The following is a 10,976-nucleotide window of genomic DNA, read 5'->3' on the forward strand; positions in this document are numbered from 1 at the left end:
AAGAACCAGAGGGAAAACTCAAAAAAAAAAAAATCAAATTGAAATAACAGACAGAAACTCAAGGACAAAGAAAAAATAGAAACACCAAGCTACCAGAAAGAAAAAGACAAAATGGCTAAAGGAAAACCTCATATTTCAATAATCATCCTAAATGTAAATGGACTGTACTCATCAATAAAAAGGCACAGAGTTGCAGACTGGATCAAAAAACAAAACCCAACCATATACTGCCTCCAGAAGACACAGCTCAGTTCCAAAGACAAATATAGACTCAAAATGAAAGGATGGAAAATGATATTTCAAGCAAATGGCATCCAGAGAAAAGTAGGAGTAGCGATACTAATATTGAATGAAATAGACTTCTAAATAAAAAAAAGGTAAAGAAAGTTACTGAGGGACACTTCATAACGATAAAGAGAATCATGTACCAAGAAGAAATAACACTTCTTAATATCTATGCTCCCAATCAGGGAGCCCCGAAATATATAAAGCAATTACTAAGGGAAAAACAGCTCAAAACACTATCATAGTAGGGGACCTAAATACCCCACTGTCAGATAGGAATGGATCATCCAAATAGAAAAGCAATAAGGAAATAACATCCTTAAATGACACATTAGACCAACTAGATATAATCGACATTTACAGAGCGTTTCATCCCAAAACAGCTCCGTATATATACTTCTCTAGTGCACATGGAATATTCTCAAGGACTGACCACATACGAGGACACAGATAGCCTCAACAAATATAAGAGGGTTGAAATCATACCAACCATATTACGGTAGCGAGGCCCGAGCTAACTGCTTCCTAGGACTCTTGAAAGTTATTCACTGCCTGCCAACCAATCAAAATACACTTTCCTCTTATAGAAAGAACATGCAAGTCTGTAAACGCTCCTTCCTGATGTGTGTAAAAGGGAATGCCCCACTGCAATCGGGGCTCAGAAATTTGAATGTGAATCCGCTGCCAGCACCAATAAATGCTACTTCCTGCTCATTGCCTTGGTGTCCCGTCTCTCTGTTTCCGTCTCCTGCAACATTTCTGGGGTCTCATCCGGGATCAGAGATGGCGAGTTTTCACCTCCCTTGTCATCAGGGTTTGGCCCCCGGGATGCTGGGAGAAGCGGACTCCATCTGGCACCAGCGGACTTGCTGTCTGTAGGGAAAAACGAATCTTCCTCTGGACCGCGGCAGCGGCTCCGAGAGCACAACAGAAGCGGTGAGACGCAGGAACCAGCGCAGGAGCACCGCCCGATGGACTAGTGAGGACCCGGGTCCAGGTATTTGACCTGCCCCTAAAGAAGCAGAAGAGGAGTCTGATCAGCTCTCGTGGTTATCTGAGTAGTCTGTGGAAGGAGAAGAAACCATGACCACTCAGGTTTATTTGGCTGCAGGGTGGTGTTTGAATGACAGAATGCCTGAGTGTGAATGAGATGCAGCCTTGCCGTGAAGTGAGAGTTGAACCCTTATCTGCGGGTTTGTGGCGAACCTCATACAGCTTAGGGTGGTATCACTGGATCTCCGTGAGGAGTCTACTCCAGTGATCCAATTCGGGGTTTATACCAACCCACCAATTGCTAAGAGGCATCTGAAATATCCCTGCAAGGGGAGAAGTGAGTCCCTGAACACGTGTGCGTCACCGCCAACCAGGTGTAATAGGGGTGGACGAGAGAGAAAGCAGACCCCCTTTGGATATATGATAAAGGATGTTAAGGAGGGCTTTTCAGGAGATTATGGTGTGAAGGTCACTCCCCAGAAACTTCGTACTTTTTGTGAGATAGACGGGCCCTCGTTTTATGTGGGGTGGCCACCAGAAGGATCCCTGGACAAGGCAGTCATAGCCAAGGTCTGATAGTTGGCAGGCTGTGGTCCTGACCCGATCCCCTTAATGAGAGCTTGTCTAGAAGAGAACTGCAGCTTTGTGAGGGGAGGTGAACGCCTTGCAGGATATGCTGTGGTGACCCTATATTCCACCATTGAGGCAAAACCTCTGACTAGGGGAACCTCAGCCCAGAAAACAGAGCTCATTGCACTGACCTAAGCCCTCCAGTTGGCAGCAGGAGTACATGTCAATATATATACTGACTCTAACTATGCCTTTACTACCCTCCACGTACATGGGGACTTATATGAGGAGAAAGGCCTGATCAACTCACGGGGGGAAAGACATAAAGTATGGAAAAGAGATCCTTGAGCTCCTAGATGCTATATGGGCCCCTAAGAGAGTAGCAGTCATGTATTGCCGGGGACATCAAAAAGGAGAAACTGTGACTGCTCGGGGAAGCCGCAAAGCGGATCACGAAGCAAAGCTCGTGGCCTCCAAGAGGGTAACAGAACCAACAACTCTGACTGACGCCCTGTTCCCCACTCCCTTAGCGGAGTGGGACCCTAAGTATTCACAGCATGAGGATGCCTGGTTTAAGACTGAAAATGGAAGTTACCTCTCTAGTGGATGGTGGAAGTTTGAGGACGGGCGAATAACAATTCCTGAGGCCCTAGCCCCAGCCTTTGTCAGACAGTTCCATCAGAAAACTCACATGGGCCGAACGGCTATTCAAACCACATTGGGCCAGTATTTCTACATCCCCTGGCCCTCTAGCATCTCCCGAGTAGTGTGTGAATGATGAGAGATATGTGCTGAAACAATCCATGAAAGGGGCCATGGCCCCTCCAGGGGTCCAAGAGTGTGGGAGGAACACCCTTTGAGGACCTGGAAGTAGACATCACTGAGATGCCTCGATCCCAGGGCTACAAGTATCTCTTGGTCTTTCTGTGCTCATATTCCAGTTGGCTAGAGGCTTACCCCACCCGGAATGAGAAGGCCCGAGAAGTAGCCAGACTGCTCCTCCGAGAAATTGTTCCACGATTTGGCCTACCAATTACCATTGGCTCAGATAACAGACCTGCCTTCATAGCAGAAACAGTGCAGCTGCTAGCCAAAAATTTGAACATCAGATAGAAATTGCATACTGCCTGTCGAGCACAGAGTTCGGGATAGGTGGAACACATGAACAGGACCCTTAAGACTCAGTTGAGAAAACTATGTCAAGAGTTCTTCACATATACATTGAGAAGAAGTCCTGCCTATGGCACTATTAAGAGCCAAGTTGGCCCCAACCAAGAAGACTGGGTTCTCCCCTTACAAGATCCTGTATGAGCAGCCACCCCTGTTTATCAAGGGAATGTGAGGAGACCTAAAGGAAACAGGCGAATTGACTCTGAGACAGCAGTTACAAGCCCTGAGTACTACACTTTGCAGGTTCTCAACCACTGGGTTAGGGAAAGGCTGCCTGTTAGTCTGACTACTGAGGCCCATTCCTTTAGGACAGGAGGTTCGGTGTAGGTCAAGGAATGGAATGTCTAACCCTTAGGGCCTCTTTGGAGGGGCCCATTCACTGTTATCTTGTCCACCCCCACTGCAGTAAAGGTTGCCAAGATGACGCCTTGGATTCACCATAGCAGGCTAAAGCCATTGGCCACAGATTGGGAGTGCATTTCAGACTCCACAGAGTCCCTCAGACTAACCCTCCGAAAGAAGACGTCGACTGGACTTGCAGATTGAAAGAACACTGGCCCTGCTTTGGTCACACCGGCTGACCAATCCACACACAGCAGAAGCCTGAGGACGGCGACACCCCACCAAGATCGCCAACATACCCCTAAGGACTCTATTTGTGTTTCTACTAAGCTCATCCTTGAGTGTGACCCCTGAAACTGTAAATGTAAAGAGGGAATCAGGATAGGGAGTCAGGTCATACAGCATGGAAATATCAGCCCTTAGACGAAGAACAAGATGAGGATGATGCTCTCTGACCCAATCTTGGGCTCTAGCATGAAAGGGGGGAATGTGGTACCAAGGCCCGAGCTAACTGCTTCTTAGGACTGTTCAAAGATATTCACTTGCCCTTAAAGCCCACCAACCAATCAAAATACACTTTCCTTATATAGGAAGAACATGCAAGTCTGTAACTATAAGGAAGTATAATATGTGTATAAAAGGGAAAGCCCCACTGCGATTGGGCTCAAACTTTGGATATGAATCCACTGAACTAGTACCGGCACCAATAAATGCTACTGCCTGCTTATTGCCTCAGTGTCCCATCTCTCTGTCCGAGTATCCTGCAACAATACTCTTTGATCATAATGCCTTGAAGATAGAGATCAACTGTAAAAAGAAAGTGGGAAGAACCACAAATACATGGAAATTAAATAACACACTACTAAAGAATGACTGGATCAGAAAAGAAATAAAAAGAGAGATTAGAGATACATAGAACGAATGATAATGATAGTAAAACATAAAGAAACTTTTGGGACACGGCAAAATCAGTAAATAGAGGAAAGTTCATATCATTACAGGACTATCTCAAAAAACAAGAATGAGCACAAATAAACAATGTTTCATCTTTAAAAACTAATAAAGGAGGAGAGAAGGGAAGATGGTGGACCACGTAAAAGGTTTAGCCTCCTCCCACGTCCACATTGAAATTACAACCAAATTATAGAATAATCAACGTGGAGAATCACCTGAAGTCTAGCTGATCATAACACGGACATCTGATAATATAAAGGAGCCATACTGAAGCCGGGAGGAGGGGTACAGTGGCAAATCGAGCTGGACCTGCACCCAAAGGTGGTGGAGGAATGCGGAAGGGAGAGTGAAGCTGCAGAGACTCCACTGAAGGAGAGGGGAACCTAGCCTCATTCAGGGACTCACCAGCCCAGGGTTCCAGCCCAGGGAAGAGGAGTTTCCAAAAACTCTAACTATAAAAACCAGAGGGGATTCTGGCCATCTAGGAGAGACAGAAGGAGACTGAAACCCTAGACACCACTTTGAAGGGTCCATGAACAGACTCTCTATACTGTGGACACTCACCTGGGGCACTGGTGGTGAGTCAGAGGCTCCCGTAAAATTCCTAGGGTAAGACTGCCTTTCCTGGCTCCAAAACAAAGGCTGGACGGGCATCCATCACTGAACCTTAATCAACACCCGTAAGGGGCAGTCTACAGACCATACAAGCAGACCCCTCCCACACGGCCATTAGGAAGCTCTGGCCTGAGGAGATCAGCCGTCCCCACTCATCCTGCAGATTGCCCAGGGCTTTTGTTACTGGATGGCTGCCACACTCTGCACTGATTCAGGGCCAAACATCTGCAGCTGGCAGCCAGCACTGTGAACACACATTTTGGAGACAGTTTTAGGCAGATCACTGCTGCCAAAACAAACCTGGGTGGATCTCAGGGATCTGTGGGCTAGTCCCAGACAGAAGCTGCTCTTGCTGTGATCTGGGACTTTTGTGGGAATGTGGGAATGAGTGAAAGGTTACCAAAGTTGCAGAAAGACTGATGTTGTACTGATCTGATGGCCATTGTCTCCCTGAAACCCCACCCCGCCCAACCCACAAATTGCCCTGGGCGCCCCATTGACAGTCAACCCCCACTGCCCTGCCCCTTCACCACCACCACCACCCCCACATCTATACTGCCAACAAATCTTGGCTAGCACAGGGCTGCACTGCAGGGAAATGAGTTGCAGGCTGACCTCTGCTGCCTGCAAGAGCTGCAATATCACGTGGGGAGATAGCAGGAGTCTGTGGGACTGCCCCAGATACCAGTTGGTCTCATTGTGATCTGTGACTACAGCAAAAATGCATGGGCACAGAACTAGCAGCAAAACTGAGGCTGTATTGGCCTGTTGGCCCTTGTCTCCCTGAGATCCCTCTCCGCCCAAGCCACAAAGTACCTGCAGCCCATCAACAGGGAGGCTCCCCCACCCTACTTTTCTCTGGGGCTGTGCATTAAGTGCATTTCAGTGAAAACAGTTGTGGGCAGACCACTGCTGCCTGTACAAGCTGCAATATCTCTTGCGGGGATTGCATGGGTCTGTGGGACCACCCCAGACAGCACCTTGTCTGTCTGTGATCTGTGACTACTGTGGAAATGTACAAACACAGAAATTGCAGGAAAACTGAGGCTATTGGCCTGATAGGCCTTGACTCCCTGAGATTCTGGCCCCATCCAATACACAAAGTGCCCGCAACACATTGACAGGAGGCTGCCCCTGCCCTGGGATGGTGCATTCTTTGCAGTCAATAGACTTCAGCCAGCGAAATAAGTAAAGTTCAGAGAATACAGTGATGGGAAGATCACTGCTTCCAGCACAAGATACTATATCACTTGGGTAGATCTCAGGGGTTTTGTGGGCCCAGCACAGATTACAGTAAGTCGCGCAGTGATATGTGACTTCGGTGGGAGCCCGCAGTCCCAGAGCTGGCAGCAAATCTGGTGCTCTATAAGCCTGAAGGCCGCATGCCTCACTGAGACGACGCCCCACCTAACCCACAAATTACCTGTGACAGCCTGCTCCAAGGCAATCCAGTCTAATCCTGTGCTTTCCTTGGGTCACGAGTTCAACAGCAAACAACAGCAATCAGTACATGCGGCCCACACAAAACACATTCATCTGGATGAATTCAGTGACAGACCACAAACTCATACCTGTGAGCTTTGGTAATTCTTAAACAGAGCTTGGATGTTTGCAGGCCTGAGGTGGGCAGCGGCTGATCTTCCTACAATTGGAAATTTGTACAAGGAGGCACAGAAACAGTACTGGCATGTAAACTTACAATGCAGAGGCAGGGAGAAATTTACTGAATAGATCCATGAGACTCCTGGGGTCCCTACACCATCAAACATGAATATCAACCAAAGGCTCTTCCAGTTTCAGAGACTTATGAGAAACTGACAGGGAGTGTCAGGCCTTGAGAAGCACTGGTCCTTCTGCTAAACTGCCCTATGTCAGATACAGGGGATAACAGGATTGTTGCCTACAGCGTGGTCTCTTTCACTTACCTATAGATCCAGCATAGGCAACAACAATCTGCAGATCACTTTGTAGCTCCCATCAAGTAGCCCTGAGCAATAAAAGGCAGTGGCTTACCTTGGACTACTGGGGAGCTCCTCCCAAGGGGCCACAAACCCAATGCACCCAGAGGCTGGCACTAGACCACAACAGAGCAACTCCTGACTAGCCCCATTAGCAGTACACAAAGGGTGGTTGCAACAAGTAAATATGGCTGCTAGGGCAAATGCCACCCAATGTGGTCAGCTCCTACACAGCAACTCTTACCCTATGGGTGCAGCCACTTCCCACAATTAGTCAGCCAGAGTATTAATCCCATCAACTAATGTACTAACATCAATAAAGGCTTAGCTACAAGAGATCACACACAACCCACACAAAGATCACCTCCAGAACCCCCGACACAGAGGATCAGGAAGAGTGCACCACTGGGCCACACAGGACACCTCCCACATTAGGCCATCTGGCCAAGGCTGAGAAACAAAACGAATATTGCTGACACATAGAAATGAACACAGAGAGGCTAAAATGAGAAAACAAAGAAACATGCCACAAATGAAACAACACAAGAAAATTCCAGAAAACAAGCTAAATGAAATGGAAGCAAGCAACCTACCAGAGACAGAGTTCAAACTAATGATTAGAAGGATGCTTAATGAACTTAGGGGAAGAATGGATGAGGACAATGAGAACCTCAACAGAGAGACAGTGAGCATGAAAAAGGACATAGAAACCATTAAAAAGAATCAGACAGAAATGAAGAATACAATAACTGAAAGGAAGAATACACTAGAAGGAATCAACAGGAGATAGGACAAAGCAGAAGACCGAATCAGCAAACTAGAAGACAAAGTAGCAGAATACACCCAATCAGAACAACAAAAAGAAAAAAGAATTTTAAAAAAATGAGGATAGTTTAAGAGATCTCTGGGACAACATGAAGTGTAACAATATCCAGATCATGGGAGTACCCCAAGGAGAAGAGAGACAGCAAGGGATTGTGAATCTATTTGAAGAAATAATGACAGAAAACTTCCCTAAACTGGAAAAGGAATTAGACATACAAGTTCAGGAAACACAAAGAGTTCCAAACAAGAGGAATTCAAACAGACCCACACCAAGACACATCATAATTAAAATGCCAAAGGTCAAAGACAAAGAGAGAATCTTAAAAGCAGCAAGAAAGGAAAAAGTAAAACTGTTATTTGAAGATAATATGATATTATATAAAGAGAACTCTAAAGATTTCACACACACACACACACACGCACACACACACACACACACACACAAACCTGTTAGAACTAATCAATGAATTCATTGGGGTAGCTAAATACAAAATTAATATTCAGAAGTGAGTTGCATTTTTATACACCAATGATGAACTTTCAGAAACAGAAATTAAGAAACAATCTCATTTATAGCTGCTTCGAAAACAATGACATATCTAGGAATCAAATTTACCAAGTAGGTAAAACACCTGTTCTCAGAAAATTATAAGTCATTGAAAAAGAAATGGAAGAAGATACAAATAAATGAAAGCATATACCATGCTCACAGATAGGAAGAATCAACATCATTAAAATGGCTATATTACCCAAAGCAATCTATAGATTCAATGCAATCCCTATCAAAATACCAATAGCATTTTTCAGAGAGCTAGAACAAATAATTCTAAAATTTATATGGAACCATAGAAGACCCCAAATACTATGGCAACATTGAGAAAGAAGAACAAATTTAGAGATATCACACTACCTGATATCAAGCTATAATACAAGGCTACAGTAATCAAAATAGCATGGTACTGGCATGAAAACAGATACACTGATCAATGGAACAGAATAGAGAGCCCAGAAATAAATTCACACCCATACGTTCACTTAATATGTGATGAGGCAAGAATATACAATGGGGTAAAGACAGTCTCTTCAATAAGTGGTGCTGGTAAACTGGATAAATACATGCAAAAAAAAAGAAGCTGGGTCACCTTCTTATACTGTATACAAAAACAAACTCAAAATGGATTAAAGACTTAAATTTAAGACCCAAAACCATAAAACTTCTAGAAGAAAACATCGGCGGTAAACTCTCTGATATTGCTAACAGTAATTTCTTTTCAGATGTATCTCCTTGGACAAGGGAAACAAAAGAAAAAATAAAGAAATGGGACTACATCAAACTAAAACGTTTTTGTACAGCAAAGGAATCCATCAACAAAACAAAAAGCAATCGACTGAATAGGAAAAGATATTTGCTTATGATACATCTGATAAGAGGTTAATATCCAAAAACATATAAAGAACTCATACAGCTCAACAACAACAATCCAGTTAAACAATCCAAATTAAAAAATGGGCAGAAGACCTGAACTGATACTTCTCCAAAGGGGAAATACAGATGGCCTATAGACATATGAAAAGATTCTCAAAGTCACTAATCATCAGAGAAATGCAAATTGAAACCACAATGAGATATCACCTTACACCTGGCAGAATGGCTATCATCAATAAATCAAAGAACAGCAAGTATTGGTGAGGATGTGGAGAAAAGGGAACTCTCGTACACTGTTGGTGGGATTGCAAATTGGTTGTAGCCACTATGGAAAATAGTTCGGAGGTTTCTCAAAAAATTAAAAATGTATCTACCTTTTGACCTAGAAATTGCATTTCTGTGTATTTATCTGAAGAAAATCAAAATATTAGTTCGTAAAGATCTGTGCAACACTTTGTTCATGGCAGCACAATTTACAACAGCCAAGATATGAAAGCAACCTAAATATTCATCAACAGGTGACTGGATAAAGAAGTTTTGGGGGTGGCTCCATAGTGTAGTGGTTAGCACATCTGCTTTACATGCAGAAGGTCCTGGGTTCACGCCCTAGGTGGAGCCATGGACCATATCCTAGGTGTGCCAGGCCCCAGGGGCACCAGACCCCGGGTGCGCCAGGCCCAGGTGCATGACGCAAGCACATGAGAGGAGACGCCCCTCCTACAGAGATCCAGTTCTTAAAAAAAAAAAAAAACGGAGATGGCAACATCTGTAGGTCAGAGGTGGAAATGAGGAGGGGAATTAAAGAGGAATAAAAAAAAAAAAAGAACTTTTGGTTCATATGGACAATGGAATATTAGCCATTAAAAAAAATCAAATACTACCATTGCAACAACATGGATGGACCCAGAGGTAATTATGCTGAGTGAAATGAGTCAGAGAAAGATAAATGCCATATGATTTCACTTATATGTGGAATCTAAGAAACAAAAAGAACAAACTACAAACAAACTCACAAATACACAGGACAATCTAAGATCAGGAACAAGATAAGGCTGTCCACTATCACCACTGTTATTCAATATAACATTGGAGGACCTAGCAAGTGCAATTAGACAAGAAGAAGATATAAAAGGCATCCAAATAGGAAATGAAGAAGTTAAATTGTCACTTTTTGTAGATGACCTGATTCTCTATATAGAAAACTCTAAAGACTCCACAAGAACACTACTAGAAACAATAAGTGAATACAATAAAGTTTCTGGATACAAAACTAACGTTCAAAAATCATAGCGTTCCTATACTCTAATAACGAAGTGTCAGAAAAAGAAGTGGAAAAAAAATTCCTTTTGCAATTGCAACAAAAAGAATAAAATATCTAGGAATAAATCTAATGAAACATGTGAAGGACCTATATAAAGAAAACTATAAGACCCTGTTAAAAGAAATTGAAGAAGATCAATGAAATGGAAAGATATTCTGTGTTCTTGGATTGGAAGAATGAACATAGTTAAAATGATCTTATAACATTAAAGCAATACACACATTTAATGCAATCTCCACCAAAATCCCATCAGAACTTTTTAAAGAAATGGAACAAAAAATCATTAGATTTGTATAGAAGCACAAAAGACCCCGAATAGCCAAAGCCATCCTGAGAAAAAAGAACAAGGCTGGAGGCATCACTCTGCCTGACTTCAAATTATACTACAAAGCGACAGTAATCAAAATGGCATGGTATTGGAAGAAAAACAGACACAAGAAACAGTGGAAAAGAATCGAGAGTCCAGAAATAAACCCATGTTTATATGGGCAAAAGACAAAAACATACAGTGGAGAAA

This window comes from Pteropus vampyrus, unplaced genomic scaffold (genome assembly GCF_000151845.1).
Source record: "Pteropus vampyrus isolate Shadow unplaced genomic scaffold, Pvam_2.0 Scaffold681, whole genome shotgun sequence".
Taxonomy (NCBI): domain Eukaryota; kingdom Metazoa; phylum Chordata; class Mammalia; order Chiroptera; family Pteropodidae; genus Pteropus; species Pteropus vampyrus.